Genomic DNA, 9,650 nt, shown 5'->3' with positions numbered 1-9,650 from the left:
CATCAAATATATTCATCTCATTCATAATATTCACATGAGATAAACTGGTATTAAAGCACTATAATTGAAAAGAAAACCAAGCATTTAATCTACTGGAAGACAGTACAAACATATAGAATACTGGGGGGGGAAAAATAAGACAACTTACTTTTGCCTTAAATTCACCAACAGTTTATTACAGCTTACAAGGCCTGTATCTAAGATGAAAATGTTGAGATGATGATCTGCTGGACTATACCAGTTAATTCTGTCTGCTAAGCACTGCTGTTTTTCTCTTTTAGACAAGTGGGATCACACAGCTTCAGTGGACTTGGAGATCTATGAACAGGTAAATAATGACAGAACATTTCCTTGCTTTACTGCCTCTCTGTGTTATGCAAAAAGAGTTCCACACAGCAGTTGCAACATTAAGTCAGCTCACACTCAGAAAGCACAGCTCTGTGGTTAGATGGAACAAACAAAATGCTTCACTGCTCTCTTTATTCAAATAGAGCATTCACAAAAAGTACGCATTTTTCAGAAGTTTGTTCAAATATTGATTTTTGCACTTCAGGAAAGATTGAGACGGTCATAGAATTACTGAATCAAAGAACATCCTGAGTTGGAAGAGACCTGTAAGCATCATCAAGTCCAACTCCAAGTCCAATACACAGAACCACTCAAAAATCAAGTCTTCTGAAACCTTTTATGCTTGATATTCGTACTGACTCCTTTCCTTTTTTTTCAGATTGTGTCTTTCCCAGATCCACACTGTACAATGTTATAATCTCCTTGCTCTTGATTTTTACACAATTCCCATTCTTCATGGCAACAATCCTGTAGCTGATGTGAGGAACCAGATAAGAACACAGGGAATTCCGCTCTAGGAAACACATTTCAGAGTGCATTTTCTGAAAGTCCACCGTGGTGTAGGTTCCTGAAATAACATTAAGTATGTTGGGTATGTGTGATCCAACCAGCTAGAAAGTGTTGGAGAAACTGCAGGTTTTGCCTCTTTGACTTTGACTGAAATCTGGCAGCTATCCTAGAACAGGCTTACTAAATCGAGAACAAGAGAGGGGAGGTTACTGGTGGTTTCTAAGACTGACAGTAGGGAACCTGACAATCAAATTAATTTAATCACAATCTTTATAGCAAGGAGAATGGTCTGAGGGATGATGTTCCGTTTCATATTAAAGAAGTTAAAATACTTCTGGCAGCTTCCACAAGACCAATACAAATTCAGCACAGCATTCACCAAACAAACGGAATATAAAAACATTTTATATGGATGCATGAGTAAAAAATTTAAAGATCTTGCCATAAACATGAAAACATTCTTGGTGACAAGGATGGCAATGTGAAGTAGAAAATACAAGGACAGGAGAAAAGAAGCTGACATTTTTCTATGCCATTAGTTGTTGATATATGAATACAGCGTGAGGGAGGAAACTTCTAGCAGGCCCAGTTTGTGTGGTTCCATAGAGAAATGCACTCCAATTCTGTGATTTATCACCCAATATTACTGGATTAAATGCAGTGATACAGAGGCTCTTTTTACTTCTTTAAATACCTTAGCTCCTGAAAGGACCAGAAGAAAGGAGAGTTGTACTCATACCTCAAAAATCTTAGTAACTAGATGACTTGCTCTTCAGTTCTGAGCTTTTTTTTTTTTGCTTTTTTTTTTTTTTGTCACTGAGAGAAAATAATAATGATTCTGGATGGGATTTATTCAACAGACCCTTAGTTATCTTACTCAGTCTGAACAGGCTAGAATGGGCCAAGTGGTGCTGACAGAAGCTATGATCCGGGCAATCAAGTACTGTTGCCTGTGCCAGTAGGTCACATCCAGAGGAATCCTATCACCAGAGTTGACAAGAAAAGCAGACTGGGCATATGATGGCAAAGCAACAAAGATCTCTGTATCATGACAGCTAGCAGAGAGGCCCAGAAGAACATTTCCAGTTTATTTATACCTAAGCTTGATGGCTTTTATTGACAAGTAATAAAGTCAGACTGAAACAAGGAGAGAGTTTTGGAGACTCTGCTTGCTAAGAATCTACCACCAGTTTTTCCAACCATAATGTACCATTCTGACACCAGAATTAACACTTTACTAAGCACAAGTACTCAAATGTGATTTTCCAATGGAGTGATTTCAGTGAAACTGTGCTTGAGTACCTTCTAAGTATAGTTTGATATACTTCAACCTTCACACTAATCTAGGAACTGAAACGATGAAGCAATCAGTAAGAAATCAACTCCTTCAAAAAACACAGCTCATCATTAATGTTATTATCTGAGGAGATGCTAATCCTCCTTCTTCAAAGAACTGATGTTAGCATGAGATGGAGCACAAACCACCTATCTACATATGTAGCTCCTGCTCTAGGAATCATTGTCCCCATCACAGTGTTTAGAGTTCTCAGCTCATTCATGCACAAATACAGTAATTTGGAATTATATTCAAAGGTACCGTGTACATATAACAACAGTTACTATAGTGTGCATTTAAGAACTGGGGGCTCAGATTGATGTCTCAGAACAGAATATATGACTACTGCAGTAACAACAATGTATTCCAGCATGTTACTCTAATTTCTTCTTCCGAAGTTCTTCCATCTTGTACAAATACTTAAATATTCATGATAGAAGAGATCAGAATGATATCTGAGGTTAAGTGCTCGCATACATATTGAGAAGATAGGACAAGAAGCTGTCAGATCTTGTTAAAACTGACTGCAGCTGATGTCTAAGTAAAGATACATCCATACAGTAGGACACATAAAGCATTCACCAGGCAGGCAGAAGTGAACATGTGAAGTTTCTTAAGGCAGGATTTGAACAAAAGCCTCCCACATCAATGTTATGTAAGTGTCCTGACTCCTTACTGAGGGCAGTGCCCTTGGCTAATGGTGCAACTGGTATCCTGCTGCATTTCTGTTGCTCGCTTTTGTTAGAAATATCTACACTGGAAATGAAACGTTATGTCTGAGATTGAGCTAAATGTTTTCTTGAACCAAAACAAATATTTTTCTAATGAGAAGAAAACAATGCAGACAACAGCAAAACTATTCCAATGCATGTACTACTTCTTCACATTTGGCTCAGTATCCATACAAAACTGTCGCAGAGCCTTAAGTGAGATCATCTTTCTCATGAAGAAACATGACATAAATTGTCAGTAATTCACAAGAGCACAGTAAGAAATGCCACAGTATGGTGTGGAGCAAGGATGGAAATGAGAGACCCAGCCTCTTGCCATGGATGCAAAGTCAGTACCTCAATACACTGCCTGACAATGATGATGATGGTCAACTTGCAAAGCCATTGGCAGCACAGCATCAACAATGAGAAGCGCAGCAAGGACGAATGAAGTAGAGGAGGAAAAAAATGCAGGTAAAGATTCATTATAGAAATAAAAAGCGATTACAAATACTATTTTATGTTTCCTAAGACTCTGCCTAGTGCTGAACCATTTATATTTCCTATCAAATATAGTTCCTTTAACTTATTTGGGAAATGCAGCAAATATAGTATTCCTTTGTTACTGAATGAGAAAACATATTTGGCATTGTGCAGCTGAAAACTTATCTGTATGTATTCCAGAGACACAACAGAAAGTAAGTGGAGAACAAGTATAATGAAGGACTTGATACAAGCTCGGACTGATGATGTTTTTAATGGAGTTTTTTTAAATAGAAGAGCACAAACATGTATTTTTAAAAGCTGGATAAACAAATATGAGTAGCTCTGAGCAAATCTAATCTTCACAGCTAGCTCTTAGAGCATGCATTAAAGAATTCAGGCTGACACTGACCTTGACAGCACTTGCAAAAGAAAAATTTTCACAAGGATGAACACATCCTACACTGTGCCTTCAGCTTTATGAACAGTCCTGTAATTTTTTTCAGTTTTAGCTGTACTTATTTCTCATACCTCCACTCTTTACACCCTATAATTAGTTTTGAACAGTAACATTCTAAATGCAAGGGATAAAAGAACAATATCATAGTGTAGTGTACAATTGTAATTCAGGCCTTCACTCTCTTCTTAAAATGATCCTTTTCTGAAAATGTATTAAAGCATTTTTTCTATAGCTTTCTTTTATCCTATTTTACTTTTTTAATTTAATTTTACTATTTTTTATTTAAACTATTTTACAAGTATATTGCTAATGACAGGGTTTAAAAAAAAAAAAAGTAACCAAAAATATAGTTGCTAAATAGAAAGATATACACAAAGAGTGAGCATAGGGCTATCCACAAACACTTATTCCATAGAGAGAAAAAAGAGGAATTATGCATTAATTTTCATGGCACTTATATCTCTGTCTCCAAAATATATACCATGTTTAAGTTCCCTTGACCAGCACATTCCACAGATACCTGCTTTTTTTTTTTTTTTTTATTACAGAAGTGGTTGGAAATTGTTTGGAGATAATTCTGTACCTGTCTGTTACCAAGGAACATCTCCTAGAGTGAAGACGGTAGAACAAGCCAGTAGTTCACCCCAACCTGTAAGTCATGATGTACTTCTAAAGCACAGCCTAGCTTCTGTTGTAACCAGGAAAATCAGCTCTATTTGCTTTATTTCTATGCTGACAGAGCCTCAGCAAACTCAGGGATGAAAGCAACTATGAAGCAGAAAGGAAGTGAAGATTGCTATGGTATCTAGGGTAATGGGCACAAGTTGCTGGCTGTATTAGCACAAAGGACATTAAGAGTTTTTTCTTTGCTCTTGATAACATAGCCAGGAGCCGTTCGAGCCCCTTCAGCTCACCCTGCCTGTCCCAAGTGCCGTGCCGTGCCGTGCCACTCCGCCCCTCGCGCCGGGCTCAGCCATTACACCGCCGACACTCCACGCTCCGCCCATACAAGTCAGAGTCGCCGCGCTGCAGGGGGTGGGGGAAGTAGCCTCGCTCTTCCTTGGCTTCTTAGAACTTTCTAGAGGCGGTTGAAGCAGCAATTGGGATCCTCTGGATCCTCTAACAACGGTCCTTCGGCCTGGGACTGTGCTTCACAATTGAACTGCTAAGGGTTTCACATGGTGAAATCCACAGACAGCAGCAGTGCCGTTGCAGCAGCAATGGATTTACCAAGCAGGTGCAGCAGAGCCTGACAGTGCTGTCTGCCCCTCCTGAGCTTCTGACTGCAGCAGGCATGAGGGGGACCTCAGGCACACACTGGGTTGGTCCCCACCTCTGTAACACAGCCTGTCAGCTCCTCTGAAGCAGCAGGACAGTCATGAGGTGCTCAGCAGTCCTGGATCAAAGCATGCTGAATTTCCCCTTCCCCATAGGGCAATCATGGAGATGTCAGAAGATGCCAAGGGCAGCTCTTAGAGTGTGGCCCTTGATGTGAGGGGGAACAAGTCCCTCACCTCCAATGTGGCAGTGGGAGCCCGCAGCCCCTCATAGGTCTCCCTGTCCTCCAGGAGCAATGAGTCCCTCACGCCTGTCGAGGCAATGGGAGCTGTGTGCTCTTTAAGGGCCTCTCTGTCCTGGAACAATAGCTCCTTTCTGAGGTTGCAGCAGCAGAAGCTGGCTGCTCTTCGAGAGACCTTCTGGCCTTTCCCAGGGAAGGTTCCAGCACTTTTTATTAAAGCAGATGAAGGCATCTGCATTTCACAGCTAACCCTGAGCACTCCTCCTCCTCTGCATGGAACAGCTTCGGGTCATGCTGCCATGACCCAGCCGGACCTCATGCTTTCCGATGCACTTCAACCCCAAAAAGCACAGGAGACCTTGGACCACGTGGTCCCAAAAGGGAAACCAGAGGAGGAAGCAGGCCTGTCAATACATGGAGAAGGGACTTCACAGGAAAGTTCGGCCCCTCAGATGCCTCAGCGACCATCAGAGCCCCATGTGGAGGTTGTGCCCAGAGTGTGAGACATTGGGCTACCAGAGAAGGTTCTGGGCTCCTACAAGAAGTTCTCAGAGACCAACCAGGAGCCACAAGACTGCCATCCTTCTCCACACAGGCACACTGTGGTGCCCTACCGCTCGCCCTTCCTGTGCTGGAACAGGCACGCTCGTACCAGGAAGAGGGCAGTGAATCCCCATGGCCCAAAGAAAATGACCAAAGCCCCTGTGAAAAAGTGCACAAGAGGAACACAGATGCCTGCCTACTCTCTGTCAGCTTTCATGATAGTGGCAGAAGAGTATCCTCAGGAAGATCTGGTGAGATCCCAGATGAGCGGGATATGTAGCAGAACAGTCAGAAGCAGCAGCAAAGCCAGAAAGAAGATCTGTCCTGTCAGCTTCACAGAGGAGAAGGGCACTGTGACAGAAGAGGATGATCTTGGTCCCTCCTTTTCCATCCTGAAAGAGCAGACAGTGCCACAGATCGAGGGAGCTCCTCTGGAGAAGGCAGGACAGGACACTGAGATCCCCACCGTGCCCAGCGGGGGCAACACAGGGGTCCAGGAGCTGTCACAAGGCAGGACTGCTCCTGCAGGAAATAATGCACCACAGATGAGTAAGGACACTGCCACAGCTGTGCCACCACCTCAACACCATGAAGGGACCAGCCTGGAAGACACGCCCAACCTGGAAGAGACAGTCAAAGCACTTATAGGCTTCTACAGGGTCGGCACAAGGGCTGAAAACCAGCTGAACCAGCTGCTGTCTTCCTGGCTGGAGCAGTCCCAGGACGATGCTGGGCACAGAAGTTCAGAGCCAGCAGCTGAGTGTCCCGTATCCACGCTGTGCAGAACACAGAAAGACACACAGAATGGTAAGGGACTCAGGCAGGACAGAGTGAGGCCCAGAAGGCTCTGCCCCAAGTGCAGCGAAGCCCAAGGACATGGTGCGCCTGGCAGAGAAGGCACCTGGACTTCAGCTCCACTTGCAACTGCAGCAGCAGGCACAGGAGGGAACGAGGCAGTGGGCGAGAAACATCCATCTGGGGAAAGGGCCAAAAATCAAGGCCAGAATCAGACTGCTGATGCTGTCCAGCAGCCAATGGGGGCCTGTATCTACAGATACCTGATATCGATCACTACAGTCCAGCAGAGGACTCTTCTGTTCCAGCAGGCCCCTACCAGGACCTCACTGTCACAAGCACAGCACCTGCCCAAATGTCAATCAGCCACGGACAGGAGCTCAGTGACAGGCACACCATCTTTGCCAAGCTGCTATGGCTGCTTGTCACGGGTTACTTAGATTTACCTATGCCCGTGACAGGGGAAGCCACCCCGTGGGCCCCCCCCCGGGGCCCGGAAAGGAGGGGGAAAAGGGGAGTGGGATAAAACAGCGACAGTCTAAGGAGGAAAAACTTATTTTACTAAATATGATATTGAAATACAAGATAACACAATATAATATAATTGAGGCTAACAAATCGAACGAAACAGAGAGAGAGAGTCCCCGAAAACCGAGAGGCCTACTGTGAACTTTAGGCGACACGGCTGGAACGCTTCCCACTCTCTGAGAAGTTCGAGAGAAGAAGGAGGGCACTCCAGCCTGGAAATGAGATTATATAGAGTCTTGGTCCCGTGATTTATTGTTACCCCTGTTGTTCTCTGGGATATGTAGTCTTCTTCTGTGGACTGCACATTCAACAGAAGTATCCATACTTTACATGATGTTATGATGTGGAATACTGATAGCAAAATTACAAAATTACAAAACCATGACACTGCCTCACCCCCATCCTCCTTTGCCTCCAGAGGGCATGGGCCAAGCTTCTAGATGCAGGAAAAGCTCTATGTTCCAAAATCAGGAAGAAGGGAAGTGAGGAGCCCCAAGGAAGAGGACCAGCCATGGACAGCCAAGTCTCGCCTCGGGATTAAGGACACAGCTCACAACTCCCAGGGAAAGGCTGCAACCATCTCAGGAGGCAATAGGGGAGGACTCTGTGGTATTTGGGGCTGAGACGTCCTCAACAGGAGCATCAGGCAACATCAGAACCAGGTGCCAGGCAAGCATGGAGACAGCAAATGACTGAATGAGAGTGTGAGGAGTCCTGGGCACCTGGGAACACCAGCTCCTGCTGGTCATGGTGAGCCAATCCACGTGGCTGCTACTTGTAAGTTCAAAGACCAGCTACACCCTCTTTGAGTCAGGCCCAGTGCCAGCCCAGTTTGGCTGATTTGCTCTTCCCTTTGTTCATTTCCAGGGGCAGCACCATCCAGTGAGGGACATGGACCCAGTGAGCAGCAGATCCCTGCCAGGGCCACCAAGGAACAGGAGCTCTCTAAATAAAAATAATAATCATCCCTTAAAATGTACTCACAGATGTCTCTTCTTTCCTGTGGAGGAGCACAATTGCCAGCTCACTGCTCGTATGTGCTAGCAGGGGCAAGGTGGGCAGCTCTGCTGGTGCCTTTTGGGGCAGAGGGCAGAGGGGAGGATTAGGATGGTTCTCCAGGTGCCTGACATGGGATCCGCCTTCCACATGAGGCTTTAAGAGGCAGTGTGGACTCTAAATAAAATAACGAAAATAAAAAGATAAAGCACTGGCCACCTCTCCCGTTCAGCAACATCCAAGGCCAGCTGGACAGCCTTTAGCTCTGCAATCTGTCTTGATTCTCCTTTACCTTCAGGGGCCTCTGCAACTATTTTTGCAGGGCTCCACACAGCAGCTTTCTATCTGTGATGCTTCCCCAGAATATGACATGATTTGCCCCATTGGCGCAGTGGTAGAAGTGCCGCTTGCAACTTCGGAGGCCTAGGTTCGAATCTCCCCTGTGATGCAAGTGGTAGAAATGCCGCTCTGCTACACAGGAGGCTCGAATCCCTGGGGTTTGACTCAACGATCTCTAAGGTCCCTTCCAACCCGCAAGAGACTGTGATACTGTGATACTGTGATGATTCATCGGTGAAAAGGGCAAATTTTATTTTCTGGTAGTTCACTATATGGTGGGACCTCTTTAGCACGTGATACTTCTTCTGCCTGTGATGTTCTAAACCTTTTGCCTTCAGGCCAGTCCATGATCACCTCTAGGATCCCTGGATGGCTGAGGTTCCCCATCCAAGCTCACTGTGGAATCAGCACAATCCACTTACTCCAAGAGGCATCATTAGCACGATGCGTGGAGGGAACCTTTCCTTTGAACAAAGGGGGAAAATGTTCCCTTTGGTTAAAAAAAATAAATAAATGTATAAATCAATCAAAGACAGACCTACTGAGAATGGGGAGGGACCCCACTGGAAGAGCAAACATTGGGGAAGGGCATGCAGCAGTAGCACAGCCATCACTGCCTTGCTTCATGGGCTCTCCAAAGTGGGAGCAGGGCACAGGGCTCTGGATTCAGTCCATCCTGGTGAGAGGCACAGGCTTTGCGTGGCCCTGCACAGGGCCGGGTCTTAGTGCTGGGGTGGGCTGGCCATGACCCTGCTGGGCTGAGCTGGCTGAGCTGTGCCAAAATCTGGGCGGAGTGAGGCTGGGCACCACTTTGCCCATGAGGTGACTGAAGAGAGGAGCTCGATTGCTTTGCTCTCCGCATGTCACAGGCATGGATGCTTTCTGGGGAATCAGCTTCCTCCTCAGACTGGAGGACGTTATCCTCTATTGTATGCTCTGGATCACGCTGATCCTATCGTTGCTTGTATTCATTATGACTTTGTGGAAGTGGAAGGTAGGAGTCTGGGCTGGTGCTGACCCAGGCTTTGCAACACAGGGAGGGGGAATGTTGGGGGCCAGGGCCATCCCCAGGGCTGGGCTGGG

General features: G+C 45.4%; 1 pseudogene; it reads left to right on the top strand.

Moving 5' to 3' along the window:
* Positions 1-1,754: 1,754 nt before the first annotated feature.
* On the top strand, positions 1,755-7,773 carry LOC146761568 (uncharacterized; annotated as a pseudogene).
* Positions 7,774-9,650: the final 1,877 nt, after the last annotated feature.

This window comes from Coturnix japonica, chromosome 3 (assembly GCF_054131305.1).
Source record: "Coturnix japonica strain WE chromosome 3, WE-NBRP24, whole genome shotgun sequence".
Lineage (NCBI taxonomy): Eukaryota > Metazoa > Chordata > Aves > Galliformes > Phasianidae > Coturnix > Coturnix japonica.
This window is presented reverse-complemented; position numbering and strand designations above follow the sequence as displayed.